The sequence below is a fragment of the Aotus nancymaae genome, unplaced genomic scaffold (genome assembly GCF_030222135.1).
Source record: "Aotus nancymaae isolate 86718 unplaced genomic scaffold, 86718_ANA_hifiasm-v0.15.2.pri h1tg000083l, whole genome shotgun sequence".
Classification (NCBI taxonomy): Eukaryota; Metazoa; Chordata; class Mammalia; order Primates; family Aotidae; genus Aotus; species Aotus nancymaae.
This window is the reverse complement of record NW_026988498.1, coordinates 6,731,693-6,745,923: the sequence shown is the minus strand read 5'-3', so window position 1 is coordinate 6,745,923 and position 14,231 is coordinate 6,731,693. Positions and strand designations below refer to the sequence as shown.

General features: G+C 44.8%; 1 protein-coding gene and 1 pseudogene across 1 annotated transcript in view; one reads left to right on the top strand and one right to left on the bottom strand.

Annotated features, from left to right (window-relative positions):
• The window catches only part of CELF2 (CUGBP Elav-like family member 2), an 854,489-nt gene that overhangs the window by 554,659 nt on the left and 285,599 nt on the right, over positions 1-14,231 (bottom strand). The gene's annotated exons all lie outside the window — the stretch shown is intronic.
• Positions 1,058-1,583, top strand: LOC105710853 (ORM1-like protein 1; annotated as a pseudogene).

Sequence of the window (14,231 nt, the reverse complement as noted above, 5' to 3'; positions counted from 1 at the left end):
TATGGTTTGGGATTTCAGTTCATCCTCAAGGCAAAGGGGGCTAGAGTAGGGGACCACATACAGATTTAAGCAGAGGGGTGAATAATCATTTGCACTGTAGGAACATCACCCTGGCTGCACTGGAAACGTGGAGGTAGGGAGACAAGTTGACCAAGGCTTTGACCCAGGCAGCAAAGGAGAAAGGATCTGAGTCAAAGCAGGGGTAGGAGGAGAGGAGAGTGAACAGAAAGATGTTGTGAAGGCTGGACTGAGTGGCTGATGGGATACTGAGGGTGAAGGAGAGAGAGGGGTGAGGTATGATAGCTAGAATTCCAGCTAGGACAGCTTGTTAAATGTGATTGCATCACTCAGACAGAAAGCAGAGAAGGAGAAGCTGCTTTGACATGACGACTATGAATTCAGTCTGGGAAGTATGTGCTGAATCTGTAGCATCCAGGGCACCCATGTGAACATGAACCAGGGCCAAGGGTATACACAGGCCAAGAGCATGGGACAGAGATTTGGGTGGAGGCAACAACACGGGGATCATTTGGGCAGGGGTGTATCTAAAGCCGGTGGAGTAGAAGAGGTTTTCCTGGTCAAACATGTATAATGGTTGTTAAGGTCTAAGCAATGAGAATATTTTGGAGTGCAAAGTCAGGAGAAGTTAGCACCAAGAACACAATGAATGCTGAGAGACACCGATCACGGAGGGTGCATGGACAAGAGAAGACACACAAGAGATGCCGCAGTCAGGAAGCGGGTGGAGCATGGGAATGAAAACCCGGAGAGATGGAAACCATGGAACTCCAGAAAAGAGAATATTTATAAAAGAAGGGAGTGAGCGATTGGGCCGCATGGCATTTAGGAGACAAGAAGAGAATGCAGAGGGTGTGGCCTCCTGGAGGACATGTTGACTTTTTCTAGGTCATTGTCATGAAAGTGACAGCAGGAATCCAAGTGGCTGCTGGCCAAGGAGGGAAATAAGGCCTAAAGAAGCTGCCTTCAGATCATTTATTTCCCCTGCTGAAAACTCCTCCCTGAGCTTCCACAAGCTGAAGGCTGGAAGGCTGAGGGCATGAGGCGATTTGCAGCTGTTGCTGCTGGGCTGGTGCTGCTCTGTGCATGCAGCCAGGAGTGGGGATGTGGAGCAAACATAAATGCTGGAGTGGCCCACAGTGAAGTGAATCCAAATATCCATGCAGTGAACAGCCAGGGCCTGTGGCTGACACATGCATTGCGTTCATATTGTCTTACTCAGCATCCCTTCTTCAATGTTCTCATTGCTTAGACCTTAACTAATGCTATACATAATCTGGGGATGAATGGATTTTTGCATGCTTGTAAGAAACACCTTTAGAAACTCCTGACCAGGGTAAAGCAAGGCTCCCAATGCACGGAGAACAACTGGATGATGGAATACCATTTACATCTTCACGGAAGTTTTCCACCATTTCTCCAGTAATTCTCTATTTTCCAGCAAGTTTCTATAGAAGTATAATCCAACTCGCTCCATCCTAAGCACAGCTTCTCTCCTGAGTATGCTAACTTCCCAAATGCCACAACGACATGGTGTTCCAATCTTTGGAATTAATAAGCACTGAAATGCTTTGAAACTGAGCAAAAACTTTTACAGCTACTGAATTTCCTATAAGGAAGGCAAGGTTAGTAAACTGCACTGCTTCTGTAATACCGTGAAACGAGAGGTATTTACTTTGGAGGGCCGATGACTGGTTCTTCATATGCTGTTTTGAAGTGCAGGTTTCTATTAATGATGGCTGTGTCTAGCACATCTGGTATATTTCTGAAGAGAGGCTTTATAAACATATTGAGCAGGCCCAGCTTATAAGTTACAAGACAACACAGTGAGGACGCAGTGGAGATATCCAAGGAAATAAGGGATTTGTAAGAAACTAGGACTAGCTTAAGTTATAATGAATGGGCATTATGTTAGAAAAAGGACATTTCCATCATTCAGTTAAAGCAGTTAAAGCAGACGTACATGGAAACCAGAATGATCTTTTTACAAGGTTATTAAAATTTTTTTATTACCATAAGAGCACTCCTCATTGGTCTCATATCTCTAATGTGATGTTTAAAATCTAATTAGGAATTCTCACCATGACCTAGGAGGCCCCCATGCTCCGCACTCTGGTCTGTTTCTATGTCTCTATCCCCTACTTTTTGTTGTTGTTGTTGAGATGGAGCCTCTCCCTGTCGTGCAGCGGCACACTCTCCACTCACTGCAGCCTCTGCCTGCTGGGTTCAAGCGATTCTCCTGTCTCAGCCTTCCAAGTAGCTGGGATTACAGGCGTGCACATGTCCAGCTATTTTTTGTATTTTAAGTAGAGACTAGTTTTTACCATGTTTTCCAGGCTGGTCTCAAATTCCTGAACTCCAGTGATTGCCCACCTCAGCCTCCCAAAGTGCTGGGATTACAGGTGTGAGCCACTGCTCCCGGCCTCCATCCCCTACTTTCTCCCTGTCTCATCCCAGAGCCCCAGTGCCTCCCTGCCATGCCTCAGACAGGCCAAGGTTGTTCCTCTGTCAAGGCCTTTGCAGTGGCTGTTCCTTTCCCCAGATATTTTCAAGACCCTCTCCTCATATTCTAGGTCTTAATTAAAAAATCACTTCAGGCCGGGTGCATTGGCTCATGCCTGTAATCCCAGCACTTTGGGAGGCTGAGGCGGGCAGATCTCCTGAGGTCAGGAGCCCCAGACCAGCTTGGCCAATATAGTGAAACCCCATCTCTACTAAAAATATGAAAATTAGCTGGGCATGTTGGTGGACACCTGTGATCCCAGCTACTCGGGAGGTTGAGGCAGGAGAATTGCTTGAACTCGGGAGGTGGAGGTTGCAGTGAGCCGAGATTGTGCCACTGCACTCCAGCCTGGGTGACAGAGCGAAACTCTGACTCAACAACAACAACAAAAATCACCTGATCCGAGAGGCCTTCCCTGAGCATTCTAGAGAAAATGCCACCAGTGTCCCTGTCCCATACTGCTGGCCCCTTCTCACCACACCATCTTATTTCTATTAGTTCATTCTCACACTGCTATAAAGAAATACCTGAGGCTGGGTCATTTATAAAGAAAAGAGGGTGGGCCAGGTGCACTGTCTTGTGCCTGCAATCCCAGAACTTTGGGAGGCCGACAAGGGTCGATGGCGAGGTTAAGAAATCAAGACCATCCTGGCCAACATGGTGAAACTCCATCTCCACTAAAAATACAAAAATTACCTGGAGGGTGGTGGTGTGTGCCTGTAATCCCAGCTACTCGGGAGGCTGAGGCAGGAGAATTGCTTGAACCCAGGAGGCAGAGGTTGCAGTGAGCTGAAATCATGAGATTGTGCCACTACACTCCAGCCTGGCAACAGTGTGACACTCCATCTCAAAAAAAAAAAAAAGAAAAGAAAAAGAAAAAGAAAAGAGGTTTCACCGGGTCATAGTTCCTCAGGCTGCACGGGAAGCACTGCGCCATTTACGTGGCTTCTGAGGAGACCACAGGAAACTTACAATTATGGTGGAAGGCAAGGGGAAGCCAGCACATCTCACAGGCAGGAGCAAGGGGTGGGGGACAACAGTGGGGGAGGCAGGTGCCTCACACTTCTAAACAACCACATCTCCTGAGAACTCTATGAGAACAGCACCAAAGGGATGGTGCTAAACCATTCATGAAGGATCCACCCCCACGATCCAACCACCTCCCACCAGGTCCCACCTCCGACACTGGGGATTACAACTGAACGTGAGGTTTGGGTGGGAACACAGATCCAAACCGTGTCCCCCATCCGAACCTGTTTTAGCTTCTTCACAGTGCACAGCCGTCCTCTACGGGTGCACATTCATTCATTTGTCTATGTTTTCTGTGTGCTTCCCCCAATTTATGAAGGCTCCTTGAAGTCAGGGGCCCCATCTCTTGTGTTTGGAATTGTATTTCCAGTACCTAGAACACTGATGAGTGAATGATCAATAAATATTTCTTTACTTATTGAAAGAAATCCTTTGCAGAAATGCCTTAATGAAGTCACCTGCCAGCATGAAAGGCCTGGTTCAGATTTGGAACTAGTCCCCAGCAGCAAAAATCCTGGCTTTTTCTCTCCATGACAGTACAAAATATCAAGTGTGGAACTGGTGGGGAATTGTTTTGCTGTGAATATTGGGAGGATAATGATGGAAAGGAATGAGCAGTGGGTCTGGGTCATGTGAAGAAGGAAGGAAAGAGAAAACCTTTAGAGATGGGGAAAAGGTCAAGGTTGAGAGATTTAAAAACCAGAACTGTGGAGCATGAAGGGCTGGGCTTTGAAAAATACCCCCAGAGTTTCCAGTTTATCTGGTCTAAAGGATTTGTATTTTCAGAAAAGTCCCCTAGGTAATTCTAACATACAGCCAGGGTTGAAATACCACTCAAATCAAAAAACAAATGTAGTCAGATGTACCCAGTTAAAGTTCAGCATGCCTATCAAATAGTCAGCCTTACATTTTTTTCCAGTGACTTATTTTTACCCATACAACATGCTACACTTTAAATCAAAGGACTGTGCCGATATATGTATAAATGCCTATAGGAATTTTGAATGTTATCATTAAATAAAACCACTGCAAATAATGTTGGAGCCTTAACCACAACATGAAGCAAATGGGTTTCAGTTGAAGTGTTTGGGTTTGAAAAGTTAGGGGAGAATTTCTGACTTTCGGTTTCTATAGCTTTTTGTTTGTGTGTATATCAATGCCTAAAGTGATAGGGTCTTTAGACATCCATGCTCCAGCACATATAACACAAAAATCCTTGAAACATCTTAAAAGGTGGGTCAATATAGAAGGTGGGGGGTTATTTTCCTCCCCCGTTGCATATTCTTCCTTAGAAATCAACAGTATATTTGTGTTTAAAGAGATGTCCTAGATATTTTTATTCCAAGTGGCAGATCCTGTTTACTGAATAAATGCTAAAAAGCATTGTCAGGCAGTTTAAATCACCTTATGCTGTCTTTGCCATCCAAATGTGATAACATACATTTTTAAAGGTATATATTTTAATGAAATGTTATTCATGCACTAAATTTTCTTCTACTGTATAGAAATTAAAAGCAACATTTCTCTGGCCTAGAGCAATGTTTTTATGACTCCCATGGTATTCTCGTTTTTTTATCTTGATTTTTTAAGATGTTCAAATAAGTGAGTTTTCTTTTTACTTGACACATTTTCACATATGTTGCCTTGATCTTTCACATCTTTTACCCATATGGGAGCCTTCCTAGGAAATAAAGGATCTGTATTTAATTATCTCATGGGGACAATTTAAAGGGAAATCCAGAGCTGCTTCTCTATAGCTCTGCCTTAAGGAGGAATAAGAAGCAATGGTGAACTTACAGCTTTTGGCTGTTGATAGAGATTTCTCACAGTTCCCTCTGTGATAGCACCAAACCCACCTGTTCACTTGGGCACATCCCACGCTCATTGACTTGGACCCTAATTTGCAAATATTCACATTGCAACTAGGCAGCAGTGTTTATCGCAAAGGTTTGCTTAGCAAATTACAAATTATGAAAAGGTAAAAGACATAGCATTGAAATGGAAACCAACGAACTATGCAACTTTAAACAGCTGAAAAAGTATCCATTTACACTGAATAATTTAAAGCTGATTCTTAAAAATCTAGAGTCACGAAATTTGCATTTTATAGTTGAAACTAGGCTTAGAGAGCTCAAAAGATTCACCCCACGATCATATAGCTGAACAGAGGCAAAACCAAGATTAGTTGACAAGTTCAAATTCCCTGCCATGTGACTCTACCTTCCAAACTCTTTATTAAAACGTCCTCAGAACAGTCTTATGCTTAAGAAAAATAAGGTTTTTTTTCTTGAATATAATAATATTTCTGGTAAGATACATTCTAGAGTCTACATTTTTTCTCTAAATCAAACCGGCCTTTCTGTACAATAGTCACAGTAATGAAGTTCTACTCTATTCTGCTACAGTCTAAGACATGGAATTGTCTATGGTCTTCATATATATTCAGATAAATGAACATAGAGAAATGAATGGCAGGTTGATTTACTTGGGAAAGCCTTGCCTGATGTCTATATATGAATCAGAACTTTTCCAGTTTTAAGTGACTGAAATCTATGTTGTTGCCTCTGATAGCTGGAAAGTAGACTAGGATAGTGTGCAGGTGTATTAATTCATTTTCATCAGCAGATAAAGATGTACCCAAGACTGGGCAATTTACAAAAGCTAGAGATTTAACTGGACTTATGGTTCCACATGGCTGGAGAAGCCTCACAATCATGGTGGAAGGCAAGGAGGAGCAAGTCACATCTTACATAGATGGCAGCAGGCAAAGAGAGAATGAGAAAGATGCAAAAGCAGAAACCCCTGATAAAACCTTCAAATCTCTTGAGACTTATTCTCTACCACGAGACAGTATGGGGGAAGCTGCTCCCATGATTCAGTTATCTTCCTCCCACAGTACATGGGAATTATGGGAGTACAATTCAGGATGAGATTTGGGTGAGGACACAGCCAAACCATATCAGCAGGATTGAAGGAAGAATTCCAGAAACCAGAATCAGGGACAGGGATTCAACCAGGCACTTATGCCACGTTTGCTTACCTCTGCTTGGCTTTGTTCTGCAGACAGACTTCTACCAACATCTGGGAAGATGGCACTAGTAGCCTGAGCTTTACATCACACTGGCAATATCACTGTAAACTGCGGCTTCCAGATCTATTTCTGAATCTCAGAGAAAGTCTCCAGTTGACTCTGCTTAGGTTATGTGTCCCACTGGGTCCGGAGGGAAAGGACACCTTGGCTGGCTAGGGATATTGCAAGTTGGGTCAGGGATGGATGCAAAATCAAAAGACGGGGAATAGAAAAGCTTTAGGGACAGACAAAAGCAGTAACTGCCAAAGTCAATTACATATGGAATTTATTGATTTGAGCAGCTAGAAGAACACTCATTTACTCCCTCATCTCTTTCCCGTGGACCTGTCTCTTTAATGGAAGAATTTACAAAAATACAAAGGCCCAGTGTTCATTCCAGCCTCTGAATCAGGATTTCATAAGGCGAAGCCCAGGGGGCTTAGTATTTAAACAGCACCACAGGTGACTCTGACACATCCCTAGATAAGAAGTACTGTTTTAAGTAATTATCATTAGGAGTCTATTTTCTGGGATGGATAACATATCAAGCATTCATCAGCCATCAACATCTTATCATGAATTAGTTCAACAGATTAGCCGAATTCACTTAGCAGGATTTAAAAATCATGATATACAGAATGAATACAATTTGATGAAGAAGAAAAGAGGAATTAGAGCTGCACTAAGTGGGGTCTGGGGTGGGGAGTGGGGGTTGGGATAGCATTGCAGTGGGGGCTCTGTGCAGTTAAGAATAATCTGAACCTCATATTTTACTTTCTGGGCACAATCTATGATTCCAGCTCTCTCAGTTTCCTCCTTCCTATTTAATAATTTTCCTTCAGTCTCATACTCCTACGTCATGATTTCTCAGTTTGCTCTAATTTTCTATTGGCCCAAAGCCTCTCCCCAAGCTGCTTCAAACACCCTGCAAACTCATTCTTCCAGTGCCTCCACCCTAGCAGAGCTCAGCCTAGGTCAGCCCTACAGTTGAACTTCTCCTCTCCTGCTTGCTGGCTGCTGTTTCCTTCCTTCCTTTCCTTCTTTTCCTTCCTTCCTCCTTCCTTCACTCCCTCCCCCTCTCTCCCCCTCTCTTACTCTCTCCCCATCTCTCTCCCTCTCTCTCCCTCTTTCTTCCTCTGTCTCCCTCTGTCTCTCTTTCTCTTTCTTTCCCTTTCTCTCTCTCTCTCTTTCTTTCGAGTCTGGCTCTGTCACCCAGGCTGGAGTGCAGTGGTGCAACCTTGGCTTACTGCAACCTCCGCCTCCTGCGTCCACTTGAATGTTCGATGACCATGTCAATATTAACATATCCACAACTGATTATACAATCTTTTCTGCCAAGCCTCTATACCTCTTCTTGTATCCTCAATGCCAGTTAATGGCACCACATCCACTTAGAAGCTCTTATCAGAAATCTTCAAGTTTTATAATACACCCCGGTTGACATCAATCTCTATATCCAATTTATTACAAAATCTTTACTGATGTCCCCATGTACTTACAGTATCTCTAAGCTATTTCTTTCTAACCCTTCACCACTGTGTAACTTGTTCAGGCCTTCATCATCCTTTGCTTGGACAACTGCATTAGCACAGCAATTAAGTCTCCCTACTGCTATAAATGGATCCTCTACTTTTCAACCAGAGTCATGTATCTAAGAAGTAATTCTAAGTTATCCTTTCTGTTTACCATTTTACAGTGAATTAGCATCACCTACTGAATAAAAAGCTAATATTTTTTAAGACAGAGTTTTGCCTTGTTGCCCATGCTAGAGTGCAGTGGTGCAATCTTGGCTCACTGCAACCTCCGCCTCATGGGTTCAAGAAATTCTCCTGCCTCAGTCTCCCAAGTAGCTGGGACAACAGGCACATGCCACCATGCCTGGCTAATTTTTGTATTTTTCAGTAGAGATGGGGTTTCACCATGTTGGCCACACTGTTCTCGAACTCCTGACCTCAGCTGATCTGCCCACTTCAGCCTCCCAATATGCTGGGCATGAGCCACCACACCCAGCCTGAAGAGCTGATTTCTTATTGTGATGTGAAAAATCCCATGTGATCTACCTGCCACTAACCTCTCCCTGCCCCACATTTTGTGCAAATCACCCAGAACTGACTGCAGTTCTCTCTATTCACTGTCCCTTGATCAGGTGATTCTCTCTACTTGGAAGGCCTTTCCCAACATTCATCGATGGACCAATCTCTATGCATTCTTGAAGACAGCTCAGAAGTCACCTCTTCCAGGAAAACTTGGTTGGGAGAAATGTCCACTTTTGTATTGTCTCTCCTGATAGACTTTGAGTTTATCAGGAAAAGGGCCACATCTTTAATCTCTGCATTCTTACTCTGTAGCACAGTACCAAGCTCATAAAAAGCATATAATAAATACCTATTGTACTGAGCTAAAGGATATCTTGGGGAGACAATCTCAAAAGGATGAAGAGAGGAAAGAAAAATAGGAAATGAGAAGAGGGCAAAAACTCCCTTTGCTTATTTTAGAATTTTGTTTTTAGTAGATAATATATTTGGCAGGTAGAAAGAAGGACAGAGAGAGTGTGCATTAGCAGCACTGCAAATGACAGCTATTAGCAGGGACACATATTTTAGAACAACAAAAATTAAGAAAGAGGGCTGGGTGCCTTTGGGAGGCCAAGGCAGGTGGGTCACTTCAGGTCAGGAGTTCGAGACCAGCCTGGCCAACATAGTGAAAACTCATCTCTACAAAAAATACAAAAACTAGCCAGGCATGGTGGTAAGCACCTGTACTCCTAGGTACTTGGAAGCCTGAGGCAGGAGAATAACTTGAACCCATCAGGCAGAGGTTGCAGTGAGCCAAGATCCAGCCACTGCACTACAGCCTGGGCAACAGAGCAACACTCCATCACACACACACACAAAATAATAATAAAATAAAATAAGAAAGAAAAAATGGGATCTGGAGAAGGAATGTGACAGAGGTGGAAAGCCTGTTTCAGTCACTTTCTTCAGATTCTCTTGGCCCTAGCTGTTTCCAGGGCCTTGGGGAACTTGTTTCTGCCCAGTAGCTACTGTAGAAACAAACTCTGTATGAGTTCCAACTGAACTCATGGAGCCGTAACCTGTGAACACTTTGCCTTGTGCCTCTGCCTCATTACCGCTTATCCCACTCTGGGTTTTGCTTGGGATGCTGAGGTCTGAGATGCCATGGAGATGCACTCAAGGACCCAAGTCTATGCAAGTCAGAAAGAGGGGTGAGTAACCACCTCATGTGGCAAATCTTTGACAAACTGGATGCAGGGGCTGACAAATCTAGTTCCACTGCCTACTTCCCACAGTTGGGTTGTCTGAAGATGAAGTTATTCATATGGCCCCTTGAGAGATACTCCTCTGAGACCGCGCAATGAACCCCGCTGAATACCTAGCAGTGGTCTGTTCACTGACACCCTCTGCAAAGGCTCTCTTTCTTTCTCTGCTCACATACTCTCCCTCACCCTGCTTCTCTTCTAATGGACTCCCTAATACAGTAGTAACATATACATTTTATTTATTTTATTATTTTTTGAATTCCAGGCTCCATTTCCCGAGGGACTTAGGCCGAGACCATTGTTATCAGGCTCTTGAAAACACACCCTCAGGATGGCATTCTGGAGTCCCCTAATTTGAATCCAGCCTAAGCAGATCTGGAAGACATAAATAAGCACATGAACACGTGGCCCAGTCTACCTTGTCATCTACTTCTGAAGTACTGAAACCTGTCCTTGAACTCACAATTATGGTATCATGGTGGCGGTGGTGGTGGCGGTGGTGGTGTTGGGTGATTTACGATCAACCAAATGACTTGGGACTGGTTTATACTTCAAAGACAGGTCAGCATAATATACCAGTGCTAGCCAAAATTGGGTACTGCTGCATTTCAGCTCCAGCACAGCCCCAAAAGACAGTGATGAAGGAAAATATCCCTACTCCACAGAGCTTCCAGGAACACGCTTACTTGTTCCTGAGAAGTGGGCTTGAGATATGAAAATATATGGACCGTTAGTAGTGAGAAATAAATTCGTGGTCAGTCAGGGGCTTAGAAGGAAAAAGACTGTAAGATCAGGGACACGGTGGTCCAAGGAAGACATGTGTGAGTGGGCGCAAAGCATGCAGACTTTTGTGTCTTATGGTAATGCCCACCGAGGAATCACCATTGAAGTGGTGGCTCTAAAACCCCACAGGGCAGGTGTCTCATTCTGTGCCTGTCACTCACCCTCTGCTTTCGGCAACCCCAGTGCAGACATAGCAGGTTTATGAACAGAGTGGCCATGGCGGCAGGGGTGAAGGTTAAACGTGAGCCCAACAGCATGCACTCTCTTTCCCCAAGGTTCATCTAGCCCCTGCTGCTGCTGAATACCCAGCCTCCAGTGTGGAGACCAAGACCTCCCCTGGCTCCATTTCCCAGGGTCCACTCAGACCCTAGAGTCAGGTCCCTTAAACCAAACCCCTTCCGTCCCAATGGAGCCATCAATGTGTCTTTCCCGGAACACACACCTTCTCCACATACGGCTCTCCTTTTGCCTCCCTTGCAGGTCTCCACCTACTTATCTACTCCACATAAAGTCACCTCAGACGCATTTTAAGACAACGGAAGTGCAACAATGGCAGGCAGAGGGCAATGTAATTCCCTCATTATTCCCTGTGCCTCATTCAGCCAGAACAGCTGGCCTGTGAAGGACTCAGCTAGGGCATAGCCCGGGGAAAACCTCGGCTAGAATGTATGAGTCTGGGATACAAGGGGAGAAAATTAGGATCGGCTCCTGTCAGCATCCATCACCCAATAACCAAATAATGGCATCTGCACTTGCTATCTGTGCAATCTCAGTTTCCACCAAGTTAGAAGTTCTGGTTTCCGGGCTGAGTGTATGAAACACTTACACTATCTGTGCAATCTCAGTTTCCACCAAGTTAGAAGTTCTGGTTTCCGGGCTGAGTGTATGAAACACTTACACAGGAGGACTTGGTGTCTCAGGTTGGAGCGCCAGAGGCCAAGACAGCAGTTTCTGTAAATTGGTAGCTTGGTCCTGACTCTCCCGAGGAGCCGGGAGGGTGGCCCAGTGCGCTTGTGTTTGGGATCCAGAGCATTTCCTCTGCAGTCTCTTGGTGCTTCTGAGTTGAGTGATGGCAATAAATGGGAAACTGCATCAACTGCAGCCCAACACAGATGAGACACTCGGTCCTCATGGAGAGAGCTCTGGATCCGCCCTGCAGGTAAGTAAGAGGCAAGCCACAGTGCTGACTGAGCGTGAGCATGAGGAACTCTCCAGCGAGTAGTGGAGGATGAGCATCAGTCATGACCTCAAGACCAGCTGCAGTATTGTTTCCTCAACCTTTCAACTTAAGGCTTCCTCAGAGACTGAGGTGGCTGCCTCCTTAAGGGGGCATTCTGTGACTGATTTTTTTTTTTTCTTGAGATGGAGTCTTGCTCTGTCGTCAGGCTGTAGTGGCGTGATCTCAGCTCACTGCAACCTCCACCTCCTGGGTTCAAGAAATTCTCTTGCCTCAGCCTCCCAAGTAGCTGGGACTACAGGTGTCCATGACCGTGCCCAGCTAATTTTCGTATTTTCAGTAGAGACGGAGTTTCACCATGTTGGCCAGGATGGTCTCGATCTCTTGACCTCATGATCTGCCCACCTTGGCCTCCCAAAGTGCTGGGATTACAGGCATAAGCCATCATGCCAGGCCTGACTGATTGGTTTTATATTCCCTCTTACGGCATCTTGTTCTCACAGCAATAAAGCCCAACTGTGGTTGGGAGTCAATACAATGCAAGGGCACAGATAAGTGTGGCGGATGGGTCTTCAGGTCCTCTCAGCCTCATCCACCTTCTGGCCCAGGGCCCCTTGTTCTGGCCTGGCCCCTGCTGTCAAACTGGCTGTGCTTGGATTCTGGCCAGTTTCACGCAGGCACAACTCAACAAAGCCTAATGCCATCACATCAAACACCTCTCACCTCGTGCCCTGGGCCTTCTATTTTTGTAAGAACTGAAGCAAGAGGTTCCTCGGGACTGGTTCAATGCCACCCTTGTGCAATTCAGAAGCATGGGACAATTTTTCCACAAATCGAAAAATGGGACCAGTGGGAAATGGGAGTTGGTAAATAAGGTCTCCTGCCCTGGACACACTGTCTGAAGTTCAGTCATTTGTCCGGTTCCTTGGATGTCAGCCCCCACAAGATCAAGCCTCTGGTGACCCTCCACCCCTAAAGGTGGTACTAGGAACCCCGCCCTTGCACTGGCTCTAGCTTCTCACTCTTTTCCTTCCTCTTTTCCCATAATCCTGCTTTTCTGGGAGTGCACTCCCTAATAAAACACTGCACACAAGCTTTTGCCTCAGGCTTTGCATTCTGGGCAGCCTGGCCAAGGCAGAATTCATGTAAGAATGCAGAGATTTGAAGTGGAGAGACTTAACTTCTGCAGAAGATCTAGAAGCAGATGCTTAGCAGACAGCGGAGGTGGGGTACAAAACCTGGAAAGTGGGGGAGACCTCTTTTCATCTTGATTCTGTTACTTCCAGTTGTCAAAGTAAAGTATTGGCTTCCAATTGTCAAAGTATTGGCATGATGATTTATAAGATGATTAAAAAGACATTAGAAGGAATGGGAAAGAAAGATCTGGGGACATGACAGGGTCAAAGGGTGACCCTTTTATATGTGTTTTATGTGTGACATCAACACCTGCCTTGGAGCTTACTCTTCCAGACACACTGATCCCAGGCTCATTCCTCTTGGAGAACTTGGCTCTGCCGCTTCTCAGAAGACACTTTGTGCGGTGTGCAGTGCCTCTCTGCTGTCTGATTAGGTTTGCATGAGCGGTTGTGTAGAACTTTGAAGTGCTCCATTACAATCATATTTGTTTCTACCTCTTGCGCATGTGGAAACCAGGTTAGGCAGATAAAAATGGCAAAGGGTGAAGGCACAGTGTGGGATCGGCACCAGGTTGCCAAATGGAATTTTTGCGGAAAGTATGCTTCTTTGAAAACAATTGCATTCACAGCAGCTTTGATTTGGAATTTTTAAAGGACATATGATTTCCCTTTCAAATATGAATTATTGGGGTTTTATTGTCAATGCACACAATAAAGTGTATCATAAACAGCCTCATAGAAAAACACGTTAATCTCCCCAAAGTATCCCTACTAGACATCTCCTTTCCTTTTTTTCCTGTTTGAATTTTTGCATGACCCCAGAGTTGCTCTGTTACTAAGAAGAACAAATGGCTGAATGAACACTAAAAGCGTGGAGCACTGCTAGTCTGTGGGTTACCATTTAAAACTCTTTCAGACAGCAGCACAGCGTGAAATACTAATTCACTCCATCTACAATACCATGTCCATTAGCACTTTCTCGTCCTGGAATTTAAATAGTCCAAAGCTCAGAGAGTCACTAAAGAGAGTAATTAATACAATAGTACAATTCTCCACGGTTCAGGTGATATGATGAACGGCTTTACCTGTCACAAACAAATACTACAGGAGGCAGGCTCATGTGGTTTTGCATTTTGAATCCTCCCCCTCCCACTCCAAGTTCTGACATCCTCTTTCCAGGTGGACGTTGTATTTTTGTCTACTGAAAATACACGGACCCTCTGTTTCTGCGTTCA